Genomic DNA, 21,085 nt, shown 5'->3' on the forward strand with positions numbered 1-21,085 from the left:
TGATGTCATTAAGTGCCCTGTAATCAATACATGGTCTGAGGTCTCCCTCTTTCTTAGGAACAAAGAATAGAGGAGATGCAGCAGGAGATTGTGAGGGCCGTATAAAGCCCGTTGCTAGTGCTTTGTCAATGTATTCTTTTAACACGACATCTTCTTTAGGTGTTAAAGAATAAACACGGCCTGTAGGGATTTTGGCACCAGGAATCAATTCGATAGGACAGTCGTACTGTCGATGAGGAGGTAATTGTTCTGCCTGGCCTTTATCAAAGACATCAGCATAATCAGCGTATTCGCATGGTATGATATTGTCGCATTGATGTACAACGCTGATAATGGAATCCTCCACCATAGAGGCCAATATGTGTTGTTTATTTGACACCTCCTGACTGGTAAAGCAATGTTCATTGCAATGAGCCGAAGGATATTGGAGCGATCCCGAAACCCAGTCAACAGCAGGATTGTGAAGGGTTAACCATGCAAGACCAAGTATGATCTCGTACTGCGGAGCAGCAATGACATCGAAGATGATTTCTTCTGAATGGTTATTTGATAGCGTCATCTGAACAGGTACCGTCTCCTGGGTTACCATACCAGAAATCAGAACAGATCCGTCCACGGTGTTCACCGTTTCAGGTCTTTTTTTGTTTACAAGGGGTAAGGAACGGTTCTTGGCATAAGTGATGTCTATATAATTGCTGGTGGCTCCAGAATCAACCATGGCCTTGGAAACCACTTCTCGCTCCTCACAATGCAACGTCACCTGAACTATTACAGGCGCATGTTTAGGAATGGTACTGGAGTCCGATGAAACACTCGACATAGGGACTCCTGCTAATGTCGAGTTTTGGCGTTTCCCGCATGCTTGATGGGTTTTTTAGGACATGTTGCCAACAAATGCTCGGAAGAACCACAGTACATACATAAGTGGTTTTTTCTTCGTTTCTCCCGTTCTGCATTGGACAATCGGCCTCTCACGGCGCCTATCTGCATGGGTTCAGGGTCGTTAGAGATGACTGCTGGTGTCTCTGACCGCCCCGAGACCGGCATGAAGGGCTTTTTCTCTCCCTTTCGAGCATTCCTTCGGGCGTCGATTTGTAGAACCAAATCGAGCAGCTCTGGGAAACCCGTAGGAACCACAGGAACTGTAGATAAGGCGTCTTTCAGTTCTTCAGAAAGACCCTTGTAAAAAACAGCCGTTTTCTTGCTGTCAGGCCATTGGGTTTCCGCCGTCAGTTGATTGAACCGGGCAACGTAAGACATAAGGGGTTGGCTGCCCTGTTGTAGGTTAAGCAACTCTAAATCGGTGGCTTGAGTAGAGTAACGCATGTCAAAGACTTTACTCATAGCAGTCAAGAGATCGTCACAATCATACAACAAAGGGCTATTAGTTTCCAACAAAGGGTTAGCCCAAGCAGCGGCTGTGCCCCCTAAATGGGAAAGCACGAAGGCTGCTTTTGTGGTTAGATCAGGAAAAGATGTAGGGCGGCAAAGAAAATGGAGCCGGCACTGATTTACAAAGGTTCTGTAGGCTTTGGGATCACCCGTGAACCTTTCCGGAGGGGCCAAGGGAAACTGAGTGGGCATAACCACGTTAATAGTCTCCTGTGGGGGTGCCGTACTCCCCGATCCGGATGCAGTAGCCATCGGCGCCTGTGCTCCCTGAGGACTACCATGTAGGGCGTCTTGCATAACGTCCATACGGTGCCGTAACATGTCCTGTGCAGTAACCATTTCATTCCTCAAATCGGTGATCAACTGTGTCAAAACAGTTAAAGGATCCGTACCCTCCATGGCTTCTGATTCTGTCAGAATGTACCAAAGTATCAACTGAAAAGGATACAATACTCAAAAGGATACAGGAGGTAGGGTCTTCCGGATCCCTGTTCACCCGATTTGATAGTCGTGAAGTCAACAAAGACCTTCCAAATGATACAACCCTCTGGCTGATAAAACAGGCAGAGCGATGGATCACTGGAAAGGGCGTGGGTAAGGAATAGTAACCCAGCCTAGGACAAATTAAAGTATCATGAGTAACTGTTCCAACCTGAGTATGATGAATTAGACAATGACAGGAATGATCCCACTGACCTGTATCTCTGGGTAGAATAATCCAGAAGTCTCTTGATGGATTTGAAATGAAGAACAAACGACAGGGAAGGGAAAATTAGTAAGGGAGACTTATCCCGAACGGAACGAGGCTCACGCTAGATACGGGTTGAGTTCACCACAGGATAGCGTCCAAAGTTCAGTTCAAAGTCACTTCCAATAATCCTTGAAAGGCTTCCTTCCCACTTTAGGGATCAATCCTTCTGTTAATTCCACAGATGCAGGAGTTAGAAGAAAATAGCGTTTGAAGACAACGTGCGCGTGTGGTTTTACACGCGGGCAGAATTCGCGCAGCCTGGCCAGCCGCGTGTGAAGACAAAGAGCGCGTGTGGATTTTACACGCGGGCAGGATTCACGCAGCCTTGGCCAGCCGCGTGTGTAGACGAAGAGCGCGTGTGGATTTTACACGCGGGCAGGATTCACGCAGCCTTGGCCAGCCGCGTGTGTAGACGAAGAGCGCGTGTGGATTTTACACGCGGGCAGGATTCACGCAGCCTTGGCCAGCCGCGTGTGTAGACGAAGAGCGCGTGTGGATTTTACACGCGGGCAGGATTCACGCAGCCTTGGCCAGCCGCGTGTGTAGACGAAGAGCGCGTGTGGATTTTACACGCGGGCAGGATTCACGCAGCCTTGGCCAGCCGCGTGTGTAGACGAAGAGCGCGTGTGGATTTTACACGCGGGCAGGATTCACGCAGCCTTGGCCAGCCGCGTGTGTAGACGAAGAGCGCGTGTGGATTTTACACGCGGGCAGGATTCACGCAGCCTTGGCCAGCCGCGTGTGTAGACGAAGAGCGCGTGTGGATTTTACACGCGGGCAGGATTCACGCAGCCTTGGCCAGCCGCGTGTGTAGACGAAGAGTGCGTGTGGATTTTACACGCGAGCAGGATTCACGCAGCCTTGGCTAGCCGCGTGTGTAGACGAAGAGCGCGTGTGGATTTTACACGCGGGCAGGTTTTACGCAGCCTTAGCCAGGCGCGCTTGGAGACAGAGAACGCGTGTGAATTATCACGCGAAGGGATAGCTCCAGGAATCAGCGTGTGGCGGAACACACGCTATCGAAGGCCCAAAAGTAGCTGTAGGATTCCACCAGGATGTAGATCAGAGGTCCAGCTACACAACGCCAATAGAGACGATCAGAAGCAGCGAGTGAAGTTACTACGCTGCTTAAATACGTAATACCGTAGTTCACGTGACGAAGCAAAAGTCACGTGAAGTTAGCGACGTGAAAAGTGCAAACGTCGTTTTCCCGGTAACGTATCGAATAGCCTCCATTTGGAGTAGAACGGTCTAGCTGTCCTACGAGCGTAGCGTCCAGCATGCATGACAGTCCTCGACAAAGTTAAAACATTGGGCATAATGATGGAAGCATCATTAGGAGCCGAAGCACAGTCTCAATGCATAAAAAAAGTAGCTATTATATTAGACTCCTTAAAATCATTAGACCTTACCTATCAGAGGACAACTGTGCCACAGTGGCTAGGGCAACCATGTTATCTCAGTTGGATTATGGCAACACCCTGATGGTGGGGGCAAACAACAAATGTCTCAGAGCCTACCAGATCATACAGAACAATGCAGTCAGAATTATTAAGCGCATACCCAAATGCGACCACACCAGCAACTCCAGGAAAGAGTTGCACTGGCTTAAAGTAGAGAATAGAATTTAATTCAAGGCCCTCACCATTGCACATCACTGTATTCATGGGAAAGCCCCAGGGTACTTCAAATCAAAAATACACACATACGTACCTACCCGCTCTCTAAGATCAACTGATCAAAACAAGGTTGTGGTAGCAAAGCATAAACGTAAGCTAGGCCTAGGCAAATCCTTTCCGACAGTTACTGCAGGTTTATGGAATAATTTTCCCATCAACATAAGAAAAGAAGCAAACTATTTAAGTTTTCGTAAGCAGGTGAAGACTCATATCTTTAGCTAACTGGCTTCTTAAAAACCACCTAGTCGCACCATCTGTGCCTGTCCCCGTATTTATGTTTGTAGTATGTGTCCATGTATCTGCGCCCGAGACTCGTAGAAATAGAAAATAGAAAAATGTAAATCTCCTGAACAGTATTTCTCCCAGGAGGCAGCACAAAGCGCGTTGCACAGAGTGCAGTGAGCAGAATGTTACGGTGGATGCTGGCAGCATCAGCTTCTGGCTGTTGTACCCTTGTTTGTAAAAATTGTGTTCGCTGGCCCTTTAAATTTCCTGAACAGTATTTCTCCCAGGAGGCAGAGCGAAGCGTACGGAGTGCACTGAGCAGAGTGTTGCAGTGTAGCGCAATGCTGGCGACCGGGAGATGGAAGAAGCAGAGTTGCCACTTACCCTGACTACAGGACCTACTCAACATGGAAATGCCAGGTAAGGTCCTAAGCAAACCCAGGACCTACAATTTTAGGAAGGGTAAGCCCTACGTATAAACTGTGACGCGTGCGGATACCAACATGAAAAACATTCCAGATGGTGGTGTTACTGCCCCTAGTTTGGGCGGAGGGGGGGCAGATGCAGTAAAAGTCACCCCGCCCCATACTAGGAAAAATGACAGACTATTACCAGCCTGATAAACCAGTCTGCATATCCAACCCAAAAATGGCAACTAAGTGGCAGGTGAAGCTTTACCTGGATCCAACTCTGATTATGGAGCCGTAGACAATAATTCACTGTTGGCGCTCTGTTACACCATCCAGGCCGCCACAGGATTCAGTGCTAGAGAAACCGATTCAATCGTTGTCACTGGGGGTCGAGTTTCAGTTCAGGAGGCGATCTCGATATTGACATCGGAACACGTACTTTCTCCTCCACCCCCTCTCCCTGTGTGTCAGGAAGGCCTTTCCGTCTCGCCTGATTTATTCCCCGCACTTACAAATGAAGACGATCACGAAAATACTGTCTGCAGCAGCAGCTTGGCTGACCAAATGGACATAAGAAAAACTCAAGCGGGGGTGGTGCATTTTGCTGTAAAAACTTTGTTAAAACGGTGTCGGGTAATTTTGGAAGAAGTGAAAAACCTGGGGTGAGCTATAGAGTCCATAGAAGAGCGACTTCAAGACCTGGGGTGCTTTAGACCCCCTGTTGGAAATTCAGTTGTAGAGCTGTTCAACCCACGTGCTACCAACTGCCCAAGTAAAAATCAGCCAAACCCCTGTATTGCCTGTACTATCGACCGAAATGGAAGAAAACCCACAGGAGTCTCCTAGCTATATGTCCAGAAAAGAGAGAGGGCCGGCAAAGCGAGCAAACATTTGAAAATACAGCAATTCAAAATGACGAACCACGCCAATTGATGGAAATCATTATATCCGAACCACTCAATTCCACAGCCAGACCATCTGATTCATGGAATGGCAAGAAAGAAAATAAAAGAGCGGCCCACAAACGCAGAAGATTACAGAAGTCCGCAGGCACTCTAACCAGCTGGCTATTGGGGGACGGGACCAGCTGGCTATTGGGGGACGGGATCCCGTCAGAGAAACCCATGAGGGGAAATCAAACTGAGTCACCACCCGAGGCCTGTACTGCTTGCCAACCTCATGTGTGATAAACAATAGCCGTTGGGGTATGAGATACCCACCCCCAACCAGCGGCATCCATAACACCTGTGACAGAGGCCCAGAAGCACCAGTAGGCAAACCCACGGAATGTGAGTACCACAATTTGGACATAAATATTTTTACACTGAGCCGAGGACCACCGACCTTCACAGACAAACGTACCAACAGGTCGTACCTAATGTTAAAATTTAAGAAGGTACTTGCCCTCCGTGTTTTATCTACCTCCGATTTTAGCTTTGTGGAACCAGTGGTCTCAAAAGGAGGAAAGTATGATATGATATGATAGGTTATTTATAACGCGCTTAATGCCCAGAGGTTTCTAAGCGCAGACCCGGGAATCAAACCTGTGTTGCTCCTTGTCGTCTTGCTTCCAAGGCAGCACGTTGCCGCTGAGCTATCCTCCCAAGACTATGTATGGGTCCACTGTGTTACCCCTTAAGTCAATGCCCTTGTTAGAGCTCAACGGGCCTTAATATTACACATGTAGTAGATTGCCCAACCCAAGTACCCCCTAAGAAACAAGACAAGTGCAGTCCTTTGTGCAGGCTGGAAAAAATTGTGTGGCCGCACCAATCTCTGGTGTAGTTGGGAGAGGGCTGCAGTCTAAAATGACATTGAGAGATTTCTTCTGAAAAATTTGGTGGACACCGAATGAAGTCTGAAGTTGGCGTCCTGGAACAGTAGCGGTCACAGCCACTTCCTCGACCCTAAAGGCTCACTCCCGCATTTGTACGGATATGATATTATATTTTTACAAGAGACATGGCTTATGAAACCAATCCAACTTGAAGGCTATGTCCTGTTTCAGGAGCTGGCTAGGAAGGGCCCACATGGTCATGCTTTTGACAGGCTAGTTGTAGGAATAAAGCATAATTTGGCTGTACAGAGTATAAGACAACTTTTGGGAACTAACAATGTGATGGCTGTGGAGATGTTCATGGATGGGAGGCAAAGCCCATTGCTATGCTACTTGCTCATGTCCCCGGCCCTAGTTGATCTAGAAGTCATATTTGAATTAATTTACTCGGTATGTGCGACTGGCTGCTTGGGGGCGGCGATGAGTTCATTCTAATAGGGGGCTATTTAAATGCTTCATGTAGGGATCCAAATAAGTGTGGTGCCTACAATTGTGTTAGTTCCGTTAGTGTGATGGTGAAAAAGAGTGGAGACAACAAGGGGTCAAAATGGGTTTCCCTCCTCAAAGAGTGGGGACGGTGTTGAACGGCAGAGTCCATGGAGATAGTCCAGGGCAGTGTACTTGGTACATGAATAATACCACATCTACTCTGGGCTATTTCTTCACCAGCAATGCCTGTGCGGAGAAAGTAGAGTCTTTTGTGGTCCATAGTACAAAGTTTAGTGGCCACTCTATACTGGCCATGACCCTAAGTATGGGTGATCTGTGTAGGAGACAAATGGGTGGGGGTGGGGGGTGCTGACATAAACTAATCTGGAAACCGGATATGTTGGACCACAAGAGTCATCAGAAAAACGACGAGACTGATATAACAGCTCTTTGACAACAAGTTATGTCAGTTTCTAACACTCAGTGGGCCCGAAATTAGCAAACGGCTGAGTTTATTTGCGACTCAGGCTGTAACCTTAGCTCAAAGGCAGTTGGCAATATCTACCCCCAAACACAAGTATGCTTTTGACATAGAAGTCCGAGATGAAAAACGCAGGTTGCGAAGTAACATTAGAAGGTTGAACATTAACAGGGTGGTGATTGTGGGTAGCAGGTTGACGTACAGATACATAGGTACAAAAGTAGAGTCTTTTGTGGTCCATAGTACAAAGTTTAGTGGCCACTCTATACTGGCCATGACCCTAAGTATGGGTGAACTGTGTAGGAGACAAATGGTTGGGGGTGGGGGGTGCTGACATAAACTAATCTGGAAACCGGATATGTTGGACCACAAGAGTCATCAGAAAAACGACGAGACTGATATAACAGCTCTTTGACATCGAGCTATGTCAGTTTCTAACACTCAGTGGGCCCGAAATTAGCAAACGGCTGAGTTTATTTGCGACTCAGGCTGTAACCTTAGCTCAAAGGCAGTTGGCAATATCTACCCCCAAACACAAGTATGCTTTTGACATAGAAGTCCGAGATGAAAAACGCATGTTGCGAAGTAACATTAGAAGGTTGAACATTAACAGGTTGGTGATTGTGGGTAGCAGGTTGACGTACAGATACATAGGTACAAAAGTAGAGTCTTTTGTGGTCCATAGTGCAAAGTTTAGTGGCCACTCTATACTGGCCATGACCCTAAGTATGGGTGATCTGTGTAGGAGACAAATGGTTGGGGGTGGGGGTGCTGACATAAACTAATCTGGAAACCGGATATGTTGGACCACAAGAGTCATCAGAAAAACGACAAGACTGATATAACAGCTCGTTGACAACGAGCTATGTCAGTTTCTAACACTCAGTGGGCCCGAAATTAGCAAACGGCTGAGTTTATTTGCGACTCAGGCTGTAACCTTAGCTCAAAGGCAGTTGGCAATATCTACCCCCAAACACAAGTATGCTTTTGACATAGAAGTCCGAGATGAAAAACTCAGGTTGCGAAGTAACATTAGAAGGTTGAACATTAACAGGTTGGTGATTGTGGGTAGCAGGTTGACGTACAGATACATAGGTACAAAACGGAATACAAAAAGTGGCTACAAAGAAGGAGATACTCCCAAAAGAATGTCCAGTGGCAACCGTTGTTCTCCGCCCTATGTAGTAAAAACTTGCATGAAATTTGGCAAATATTGGCCAAGGCCAAGAGTGACAGCCAGAGACGTTTAGTTAACCCAGTATCGGCTGAAACATTGATCATCTAGTTCAAATCGAAATTCGTACAGTCTGCTTTAGTGGCACAAGAGTACAAGGGCAGAGAAATTGAGGATATCTACGCTAAGATCGTACACCTCAAGGGTTCATGAGCACCAGGGCCAAATGGACTCTCAAATATAGTCCTCAAGGCAAGTTCATCTGAATGGGCTGGGACCCTAAAAATATTTTTAGACAAGGTGTGCAGAGACGGTTTACTACCCATAGCATGGCAGCTGGCTATCCTGCTTCCCGGATACACGAAATGATGTAGGGAGCAGCCTGAAAATTACTGGCTGCTCTCTGTATTTGATGTATGGGATAGTTGTTTGCATCTTTGGTTTTGGCAGAAATGCAGAGGTGGGTTGAGGACAGTAAAATATGCATCAGACGGAGACTGGCTTTCGACCAGGATCAAGCACAACACAACATCAAGGTGGTGGAATCTTTGATTGAGAGATCAGCCAGAAGAGGGAGCCCGGCTATATACCTAATCTTTGTGGACTTCTGAGGTGTGCGTTTGACACTGTAAACCATGACACGCCGTGGCAGATGTTGAGAATGGGGGGGTTCCCTACTTGTTTGCTGGACATAATAATCAACCTATATACGAATACCAGGGTTCAGGGACGAGAATGGATGATGCAGGATCAACGGGGAAGTCAAGCAAGGTTGTGTGCTGGCTCCCCTGCTGTTTAATCTAAATCTATCAGATCTTCCCAAATCAGTCCTGTCCGAAATAGGTTGTCCAGCTAAGATTGGCACCAGTACGGTGTCCAGCATGCTTTATGCTGACGATCTGGTCCTTAAGGACTGCACTATCAATGGCGCGAAGAGTACGTTTAACACCCTTATAGATTATGTTCATAAAAACAAACTAATAATAAACATGAGCAAGACCAAGCTGATGGTTATATCTGGGGGGCTGGGGTGAGAGAATCCACCGGGTTAAACTAGGATTCGACCGTGGGAAAACTGAATATGTGGGAAGTTATACTTACCTGGGCCTGGAGCTGTCTGCCAGTGGCAACCATCACACTATTATTGAAGCAAAGAGGAGAAAGGCCAGTCAATTGACCTATGTTATGAACAGATTTTTAAAACAGACAGCAGGATACACCATTGAGGGAATACTTAAACTCTACGAGCAGAGTATTGTGCCCGCAATCCTTTATGGGTTAGAAGCACTAAACATGAGGGAATTATCCTGGCTGAATGAACTTGAAGGTATTTTTCGAAAAACATCCTGAGTCTCTCTCCAGCCAGCCACTGTTATGCCTTGTCTGAGGCTTGAACTGGGCCTGGTGTCTTGAAAGGCCCAGGCCATTGATTCGTAGAGGAACGGTTTACATGAAATCAAGGAGAGACCCAAAGTGTCCTTTGTTGAATATACTGGGAAAAGCTATGACAAGCTGCAAACGACAAAGCTAAAAATGAAGGATTATCGTAGTTTGAATGAAGAATGCTTTAAATTAATTGAGTGGTCCCCTGACTTTCATAGGGGTGCCCATTTTGAGATTTTGAAGAACATCGTCTCAAAGAAGATGGAGCAACAGGACTGGTTAATGAAACTTGAGGAGAACAATCTCCGGTTCCAGAAGCACTTCAAAACCTTCCTCTTCGCTTCTGCCTTTTCTCCGCCTCTCCCCTGCTGACCTCCCGTCTGATTCTGAATCTGCACTGGTTACCTGGCCACCCTCTGTTCTCGGGCCAGGGTCCCACCCCCGCCAGTCGCACACACCGGCACTGCCTGCCTGGCAACCCCCGCACTTGGGGACTGTTTCTGTATCCTTACAGTCCCATTACCAGCACTTGACATCTGATGTCTGCACTTACCTTTGCACTTGCCACCTGCTGGGCGTTACTGTTACTTATTGTTATTATTCTATGCCCATGTATTGCACTGTTCCTTTCCCCTTTTCCCCTCCCCCATTCCCATACACTTGCGTGATCTGAATGACACCTGGCCTAGTAGGATCATTGTCTGTCCTCCCTTTGTTCCCCCTCTCATGCCTCCGTTGCGCCTTGAAACACTTGTCTATAGGCGCGTTATAAATGCCATATCATATCATAATGAACAACGCCCATAATGAAACACTAAAACCAGATTCACAGAGCGTTTTGCTATGGGGGTGTTCCATTATAAAACGCTCTGTGAATCAGGCCCTTAGTAATCATAAGTATGTAGCCGGTGTCATCCATAAATACTTAAGGACCCAGGCTCACCTTGTTAAAAAAGTCCCAGCCCGTCGGTAACTAGCCCCAGGCTGCGTCTCGAACCAACCAGCTCCCTTTACTTATGATACAGGGGGTGTATGCAGACACCCACCCTGAGCGAAAAAAACAGCCGTCTATGTAATAACCTGGACATGCTAGAGACCGCGAGTCATGGCTTAACATACTGTGTTGTCACGAGCACGAGATATAGGTGCCTTTTGGGAGATTTCGTGAGCCACTATGATTCCATCAAAACTGATGATTTCTGGAATTGTTGCCTGAATACCGACTCGGGAATCGGGTCAGACAGCACTTTATCGCCTCTGGCGCCAGATTCAAGCACTGTTGGGAAAGTAGGAACATAGTAACAGTAAATTAGCCAATTGCAAACGTGTTTTAAGTATTATTGCTATTATGATTCTTATGTTATTAAATGTTATTTATATCTTTGTTTGTAATGAAATGTTATGGACATTTGATTGTATTTTTAAAGTAAGAAATATTTGTATTCGTAAAAGTTAATTAATTGAGCTAAAACGAGATTAAATTAATTAAGCTAAACTGTGCAATGCATTCTCTTGAAACTCAAAGACATTACTCTACCTATGAAACCTATTCGAAGGTGGCAGCGCAGAACATGTTTTCCGGTTTGCTGTGGGATTCAAATGCACAACTAACTAGTCTGTCCCTGCAGTGAGGCATACCAACTGCGGCACAACCAATCAATCGGAGTGTGTTGATTTAAACGGTAGCACAACCAGATCACACGAGTTGTGCTGCGTTTGAATGCCACCCCATGGCCAATCTGTCTGGCATTGCACTGGGATACAAAGAGGCAGCACACAAAAACAACCTAGAGATGCCAAAAATGCAGCACAATGCACCTGGCACGGAACAGGGATGCAAGCGGCAGCCCAGTCGCACATAGGCTGGCTATGCATGGGTGCATTATGGCGGTAAGGCAATTAATTGGTCTACCGCGGGGCAAAGGAGTGCAGCGCCAATCATTCATCTCGCTATGCAGTGAGATTCAAAACGCTGGCACATTCAATGAATCTGATTCAGCAGTGGGAATACACAAGGAAATTAGGACAAATGAAACTGGCCCTGCAGCGTGTTGCAGCCATCTTGCACAAGCACTCGGATCCGGCAATGGGAGTCAAACTGCAGCACAATCAAAGTGATTTCGATATGCAGTGATGAATAGGGTGGCAATGCAATGAATCAGGCTATTCAGTGGGAAATAAAACAAAGCCGCTCAAACAATTTCTCTGGTTATGCAATGAGATTGAAAGGGGTAGTACAACCAATTAAACTGAATCAGCAGTGGCAATGCAAGAGACCGCACAGACAATCAATCTGGTTATGCAGCGAGAAGCAAAAAAGGCAGCACAATCAAACAATCTGGCCAGCTGTGGTCTATAGGGTCCTAATACAAGTAATCAGACTATGCAGTGGGAAATCGAAAAGCAGCACACAGCAATCTGGTTATGCAGTGAGATTCAAAGGCATCGGAATCAGTCAAACTGTTTAGCTATGAGGTTCAGGAGATAGCACAGACAATCCATCGGTTTACTTGGTGTAACTCAAAAGGCAGCACAATGAATTGTATGCAGTGTCATTACCAAGGCAGTAGAATGGATTGACCTGCTTATGCTGTGGCATTCATAGGTGGCACAATAAAATAACCTGGCTATGCAGTCAAATTTAAGGTAGCACAGAACAATGAATTAGGCAAAACGTGCAGTGAGTATGCAGATTACACAATGATAAAGGGTGTGTAGCTATACAATTTGGATTTAAAAGAATACATTAATGCAGTAATGAGTTTAAACTTTGACGTGTGTTCACTGCTAGTAAATGAGTTAATCAATCTGTTTGTTGCATTCTTTGAATGCCTTGCTCCTCAAGACCTTCCTCTTCGCTTCGGCCTTTGCCCCTTCTCTCCCCTGCTGATCTGTTTTCTCTCTCAGCACTGTGCACCTGGCCACCTTCTGTCCTCCAGGACCTGGTACCTGCTCACCCTGCCACCCTCCTGCACTGCCTCCGGGCCACTCCTTGAACTGGGGTCTGTATCTGTACCCATACAGTGCCCAACTCACTTCTCTTCTGCACTTATCAGATATACCCTATCTGACTAACCTAGCACTTTGCCACTTGCTGGCTGCACTACCACTCTTTATTTCACCTTACTTATTTATTTTATTTGACTTATTATTATTTAATGTGTTCTCTACTCTGTTTTGCACTTTTCCACTTTTTCCCCACCCCGCCATGCACTTCTCCCTCCTCCCCCTCTACCCTGCACTTGCGCGTTCTCAATGTTACTGGGCCTAGTAGGATCGTGTGTTTTTTTTTGTTCTCCCCTGTTCCCCTCCCTTTGCTTGGTCGCGCTCTGAATCACTTGGGTATGAGCGCGATATAAATAAAATATATCATATCATACATGCATCACAGAGAGTGAGACAATTAGTTAATGTAACAGCGTTGGCCTAGTTATTGCAGCCATGCAGATAGGTCCCTGGTATCACAAAGAGTGGAAGGCGCAGCGACCCCAGATAAGCTATGCAATGGAGCCATGGGCAGCAACATGCTCCAGAGTAAACATGCCAAGTTAAGTGAATATTAATCTAGCTAACTAATGGATTCCCTGATGGCTAAAGGCAAGGGGAGTCCATTGGGGTAGAGTGGAAATGGAAAGAAAGAAGATCTATCAATGCAATGGGTTAGCTGTAGTAGGAGGAATTAGTCTAGACAGGAAAATAAGTCATGGTAAGCTCAGTGAAATGCATCTAGCTAATACATTATGCTATACTGGGGAAGGATTCAGTGGCATCAGAGTGGATGGAATTTTGAGATTTCTTTAGCTATGGAATGAGGTCACTGGGAGCACAGGGAATGTGTCTAGCAGTGTGTAGCCCCACTGGGAGTAGCAAGAAGGTAACAGTGTTAGATTGGTGTTCCTACCCGGTTGTTGAGAGCAGTCTATTTGGGGTGACTAAGAGGTATAGGGTACAGTGCCAGGTGACCAGGCAAACAGGAGATACACTTGGCACCTTCTCATCGCTGGCTGCCCGGGTGAGTCAGCCCTGAATTCTGGAGGTTTGTACAGAAAAGGGGGGGGGGCTCATGCTGTGTCCAGTGTTCCTATAGTTACTACTGTAACTATCAATGTTGCTGAGATCCTGGGAAGCCATTTGATGAGACAAAATGAGAAGGTGAAAATGTGATGACCACGCCTAAGCAGGTTATACATAGGATAAAGTACCTCCAGCTGCACATTATAGGGATATTGCAGGTCACTGTGAACAAATAGAGGAAGAAGGCCGAAGCAAACATGGCCAAACCATCATTTCTTTTAGTACTTGGGGCCTGATTTATGGAACTTTTAGCGCAGTGCAAAACAAACACCCGGATTTAAAGAACACTGCAACGTGTTTTTGCAGTGCAAAGTCACTTTTGGTCTGAAAAAGTACTCTGCACTGCACTAAATGGACCTAATTCACAGTGAAAACAGTACTTTTTTCAGTGCAAAGTGACTTTGCACTGCAAAAATACACTTTGCACAGTTCTGTAAATCAGGGTGTTTGATGGCAGTGCAAAGTCACATTACACCACTACAAAGTCACTTTGCACCATGATAGAAATTACATAAATCAGGCCCTTTGTCACTTAATAAGACTGAGGCAAGAAATATTCCCTTTGTTAATATGTTGAATACATACAGAATCAGATAAGGTGGACAAAACGCACCATAAACAACTTGCTACAAACACATATTTAAGCACTTTAATAAAACATCCATTTAAAAGCCTACTTTGTGGTGAGAATAAGTGGCTTCATGCACATTTTGCATTTGTATTTTATTTATAAGTTGCTTTCGCCAAAGCGCAAAAACATAAAGATAACAATGCACGCAAAATGAATGCAATATAACATATAATCCAATAGGAAAGGAGTTAAGGCACAATAGCAAATTATTTTTGAGGTGTGTGCAGAAGAGAGAGAGGTAGGGAACGGATCTGATGTGAAGTGGCAAAGAATTCCAAAACGTGGGAGCAGTCATGAATCGGTGATATCGACCCTTCTGGTCTGCCTGGTCCCTTAATCAATAACCATCTACTCCGTTCCCTTTCAACATGGCCAATGCCAAGAAACGGTGTGGTCTAGTCTTTCTGTATTCATGCACATGTTTCCTTGAAAACAGACACGCCCCGCACTTCCGCGCGTCTCAACGCTCCGCTTGCCTGCACCTTCGCTCCGGCAAGTTTTGTTCTAAATTCCCAGTCCGTTACCTTTGTGATCCCTGCTGCCCAGCCTCTCATCCTTCCCGGTCTCCCTTCCTCTCCCCTTTGCGACCTCCATAGTCGGAGCCTCGTTACCTTTTCCTTCCAGTCCTCGTTCTGTCCCGGATCCTCCCAGGAACATTGAACGCCTTCCAAGTCCCAGAGCTGCCACGGCCGGGAGTCAGAGACCTGTGCGCTGGCCGTAGCCCAGCAGACTGGATTCAGAGGATTCTAGACCTTAGCTCTACAAGGCTCGCTCGTCCAGGAAAAAGAAACCCACAAACTCCAAGAAGAGATCCACAAGAAACAAACAGGTGAGTCACAAATCCAAAGACTCGGATTCTGACAGACAGAAGGAGTCGAAACAAGATTGGGTACAGGTGGGCCTGGGAACAGTTAGAAGAAGAAGAGACTGGGAACAAAGGGAACAAGAGGGGACATTCAAAGAAACAAGTGAGCAAAGTAGGTACAAAGTCATGAAGACATTGCAACGTAAAACAAAGAAAACAAAACTGCAAAGGAGTTTCAAAAGAGAAGCAGCCATTTTATTATTATTTTATTTAAATTATTATTGTTTTTTTATAACGCGCGTGATACCAAAGAGGTTTCTAAGCGCGGACCTGGGATTCAAAACCATGTTGCTCTGCATTGGGCCTCATTCCGAGTATGGCGGTAAGGGATAGCGGCCACCGGTAACGAGACCGGTGGCGGTAATCCCTTACCGCCATACTCCGAGTTCCCTTTGCGCCCTCGCCCTTAACGCCTGCTTTGAGCAGGTGTTAAAGTCGAGGGCGCAAAGGGGCCTCCAAGCCAATAACGGTGACCGTAATGAACGGTCACCGTTATTTGCATCTTCCCCATTCCCATTGAGCCCTATGGGGGCTCATTTGGGAATGGGGAAGAGCCTTGGTGAATGGGGAATTACCGCCCCGCCAACCTTGGAATGGGGCGGTAATTCCGCCATCCACCAAGGCGCTGCCGGTCCGGCGTCAACCAAGGCGTTAATGGCGCCATTGGTTAGCGCCGTACTCGGAATGAGGCCCATTGTCTTGCTTACAAGACGAGCGCCTTGCCACTTAGCTATACTACCCATGTCAAATGGAAAAATTGGGGCGGTGGTACCTCAGAAAGTGCGAATCGCTGAGTTAAAGATGGATCGCAAAGGTGCAAGATTGGAAGCAAGCAGACAAGCAGTTCAATAATTAAGAGGGGAAAATACTAATGCAGCACTAAGACGTTTTGTAGCATGGCATGTGCGGAAGGGACGAGCTTAAGAAATATTAAAGAGTTGAAAACGAAAGGAACAAGCAATATTAGAAATATGTAAAGAACCAAAGAGAACACCCACGGTACAGGCAGAAGACAAGAAGGGACGGGAAACAGGTGGAAAGCTGATGGGAGGTGGAGGAATCAGAGGAGGAACAGCAGAGGCAGAAAAGAAGAGAAGCATTACATTGTAAAAATCGCGAGTGCATCCAAGTTTGAATTCAGAGAAGACAATCAGAAATAGAAGTGTGAAGAGTGTAAGAAAACAAAGAGAAGCACATTTAGAGTTGAGAGTCATCATCAAAGAAGTGCATTGGCATCCCAAAGGAATTAATAATAGAAGACAAAGCGAAGTGTACAGTGAACAATGAAGAGGACCCAGGACTGAGCCTTGGGGGACTCCATGAGCAAGAGAAAATGAGGGGGATTTAGAGCCACCCCAAGCGACCGAGGACGACTGGTCAGACAGATAAGACCTAAACCAAGAAAGAGTAGTACAAGGGAATCTGCATGGGAAAGCAGAGTACAGTGGTCCATAGTGTCGAAGGCTGCTGAGAGATCAAGTAGAGTGAGAACAGAATGCCTAATAGCTTTCTTATCTCCTGTGGCAAAACCCAGCATATCACTAAATAGGCATCCGACTGTAAACGTCCACACATTTATAAACTGTGGTTTAGTTTAGTGAGCGTGGTTTAACCAAAAACATGAATTCAAAAGAAAGAAATCTGAACATCTTGTCATGGCTTTAATGAGGTGTTTAGTAGCATTTGGACGTCTGCTGGTAGCTGCCTATGACACAGTGTCCTGGCTCTGGCAGCAGCCATTGTGATGTCACAACTCAACAGTAATATGTCATTCTAATTACAGGCCCCAATTACAGACCCCTAAGAAAACTGTCATTTACAGGCTTTTTAAGGGATAATGCTGTACCAGATGGGAGGTACCGCCACATGGCCTGGAGTTTTGAGGTGGTGACTCGAGTGAGGCCATTACCAGGTGGGACAGCCTGCCTGGAAGGACTCTATTGCTATTGGCACCGGTAGCGGGTGCCAAAAAGAATGTAGCATTTGAACAAAGCGGGTCAGGCATTCCATGAGGAATGGTGAGTGCTGCCAATGCCAAAGGCATCGTCTAGGAGAGGGCTGCACTGCGTTGGAGAGGAGAGGCCACTGTGGGATAAGATTGGATCCCTTTCTCAATGGGCACATCAGTGAAGGGGGTGAGCGGAGGGCTGACCCAGAGAAAACAAGAAGAATAAGGGGGTCAGGAGCAATGAGAGATGGCGGCAGCAGGTAAGCAGGTCATTGTGCTAGTAGTGGTCGATGAACATGCCAGTCAGATGCCTTAGGTTGTGGGTGGCAAACGGGTGGACAATGCCCACACTGCGAAAAACACCTGATTGTTGGCTATGCATTAGTACCTCCAGGGTGCTAATGTATAGTATTATAAGTACATATGTAAATAAGACAACAGGACCAACACCACTTGGATTCTCTTGTCGACATTAGAGACAACAATACACCTTTAAAACACTGGTGCAATTGCGATTAAGAGGAGTGGGTGAATTGGGTGAATGGAGTAAAAAGACTGCCTGTGCATTGGCCAGTTAGACCATCCCAGGTCAATCAAGGGTGTCTTCAAATGTCTTCACATCCCTTCCCCTGCCCTACCTGTGGGCTACTTTAGGGAATACGGGTATGCCCAGATGCCATTGACTTGGATTTAAGTTGAGAAAGGGGGTGCTACTTGTGAACTGAGGCTAAAAGGGCTTAGCCTATAGGAATCCACAAATACAAACGCTCAGCCACCTCTCCATTCACCAATTACAACCTATGCATAACCTATAAATAGAGACTCAATCTTATTTCATGGAAAACTCCTGGAACTGGCCCTGAAGGCAGCAGAAGGTGAAGTGTCAGCAGAATGACAGTGGTAGTGGGCATCAGAGGAGCAGGCAACACGTGTAGTTAAAACACTGTAGGAAACAGATTTATGCCAGTGAATCTGTGCTTTGCTGTTTTGTTTTCTGTTACTGTCAACCATTTGACAGCCTGTATTGCGTATGAACAAAGACCACAGAGCAAAAGAGCGGTCTTGCACCATTATCCCTATTCACTCCCCAAAACCAAAATGAATTGCCCATGTACCTCAGAACCATTATCTCCTTGAGCCTAGGATCCCGCAAGTCGCCTCTTAGCTTCCATTGAACTACTTTGTGCTGTTCCCCTCTGACCCAGTGTGCTGTCACCTTCTGAGCCTTTTCACTGCTCATCCTTGTAATCCTGCCCCTCGCTGAACCCCTGCAAATGCTGAGTTGTTTCTGTCAAATGTCTTATGTTGAAATGCATGCCCAGATTCCCTTGGCAAATGTAACCTACCAACAGGGGTGGCTCATCCATAATGGGCCTGGGGGTGCCAGCCCACCAGAATCCTCGCCCGCCACAGAGGAGCCACACCAGAACTGGAGTTCTCTTTGAGATTTCTGTTGCAGCTGAGGGAGTGTTCCTGGCCTGGCTTGAACTGAAAAAAGGAAACAGGGTTTCCCTTAGACAGTTCATATTCCATCTGTGCATGTCCAATGGGCCATGCAAGTTTGCTTCCCCATCTTTGTATGGCCCATTGGGGATGCAGGCTGGGATACTGCACATTTGTATGTGCGAGGGGTTATTCATGTTCCTCCCCGCACCTGCAACAGGATTGTGCTGCCATTTCAGTAGAGCTCCGCCTCCTGTGCACATATGCAGCAAACACAAAGCTGCTTCCTGGTTCCTGTCCATACTGCGCTGCAGTCTGAGAGCTTTCTGGAGGCTGCACTGGAGCTGTTCCAAGGATCAAGGCAGCGTATGATGTATGGGTGCGCGTGTGATTGAGTGAGTGAATGCTGTGCATAAATGAAATGAGCAAGTGAATGCCTTGTGAATGTGCTTGTGTGTTTGTTCTCTGCCGGGGAGCTGGTGAGGGTGTGTGTAGGTGATGGAGTTGGGGGCATGGCAACAATGCATTTTTTACTGGCCATCTCTCATAGGTGGTCAGTAAACAATCATCATCCTTTCTTTCATAAACTGGCGTTCAAAGTGATTTTAAAAGAGCCAGCCACACCTTTCTTACCACTGAAAACACTATCACCCTGGCCAGGGCATTGTTACTGTCCAGGATTGGCTACTGTATTTCTCTTTACGCTGGAAACAGTACTAGAAATATAAAAAAAAATTGCAAACAGTACAAAATAATGCTATGAGAGCGGCACTTAACATCCCAAGACACAATCATATTTCTACCTTCAGAAGAAACATCCACTGGATCCCTGTCCATCAGCGGATCAAATTCAAAATTCTGATTATCATGCATAAATGCATTGCGAACAAGGCACCAAAATACCTTAGTGACCTCATCTGCAAAGTCAAGACCAATAGACCAACCTACACTAACCTGCTCATCACCCCTAGGTTTAGAAGTCAAAAAGCTGGAGGCTCTAGCTTCCCCGCATTAACTCATAAATTGTGGAATGCCCTCCCTCATCAACTGAGAAACAATACCTACTTCTGGGCTTTCAGATTGAGGATTTGCAACAACATGTAAATAATATGTAAAATTGTGTGAATCTTATTGAAACTGATGTAAATATATTGTTAAGGTGTAATATGCAACGAAACGATTGTCTTTCAAGTTCTGTAAACTGTAACCATATCCTTAAGTATTTCACAGCGCCTAGCTGCCTCTGGGCTGTGTGCACTTTACAAATGAATAAATAAATAAATAAATAAATAAATAAATAAAAGTATCCAAGCTCACAACACTTACACAAATTAGATCTTTCCTAGGTACAACAAGAAACTGCAGGCAGTGGAGAAAGGATATGCTGCTATGATAAGCTCTCTTCGGGCAATAACACGCATTCACACCCCCTGTCCCCCACCAATGGCTTGAATTGTGTACAGAGGCAGAGAAAGCATTTAGTTTGGTAAAATTTGCACTTTTTGTGCCTCAGCGCTTTGTCTGCCAGACTACAAGAAACCTTTCATTCTGTGTTGCCATGATAAGAATGGGTATGCTCAAGCTGTATCAACACAAAACATTGTGACAAGCAACGCCCAATGGCTTATGATAGCACAGCATTAGATCCATTTGCATCTGTACTACCACCTTACTTGCTGTTGGTTGCAGCAGGCATGTTAGCAGTACAATCTTCAAAGAGTTTGGCATTAGGCCCACCCCTTATTGTAGAGGTATCACATTAAGTAACAGACAGCCATATTGTTTAAGACAAAACACAACATCGGTTTGCTTCCTGGCTCACAAAACATGAGCAAATGGTACTGAATCCTGCAAACAGACTTTAACTCACTTTCCAGAATAGATTCCTGCTTTATTTTTGCCGAGCCCAGCCCAATATTAAGCCTATGATTGTATCATTGTGATCACTGCCCTTACATGCCCCAACGGGATCTCTATTATATTTCACTCCATAATGCAGAATTGAATGTGAAAAAAGATGCATCCTTTTGAGGGATGAACAAGTTGAATTAGTGGCAGGATGATACACATTTTGTACTGCACATGCAGTGGTTGAAAGTGCACAAATTCCTGACATGTATTCTGTCCCAATTGACTTCATTGGTAGTCACTGTATGCTAGTGGCAGAGGCGTTGAGGTGCGTTAGGTGAGGTGTTTCAGTTTGAACGGCTACATGTGCTGCTAGACCGGATGAGCATAGCCATAGCTGCATTCTATGGTGCGTGGATGTTTGGCCGTGCCTGCGGCCTGTGTGCACAGATGTGGTGTAATGTCTACGTACCGTAGGCTTCGATGTTGTTCAGCTGCAGTGATTTTTGTCTAGT

The sequence above is a fragment of the Ambystoma mexicanum genome, chromosome 3p (genome assembly GCF_040938575.1).
Source record: "Ambystoma mexicanum isolate Mex_15411 chromosome 3p, UKY_AmexF1_1, whole genome shotgun sequence".
NCBI lineage: Eukaryota > Metazoa > Chordata > Amphibia > Caudata > Ambystomatidae > Ambystoma > Ambystoma mexicanum.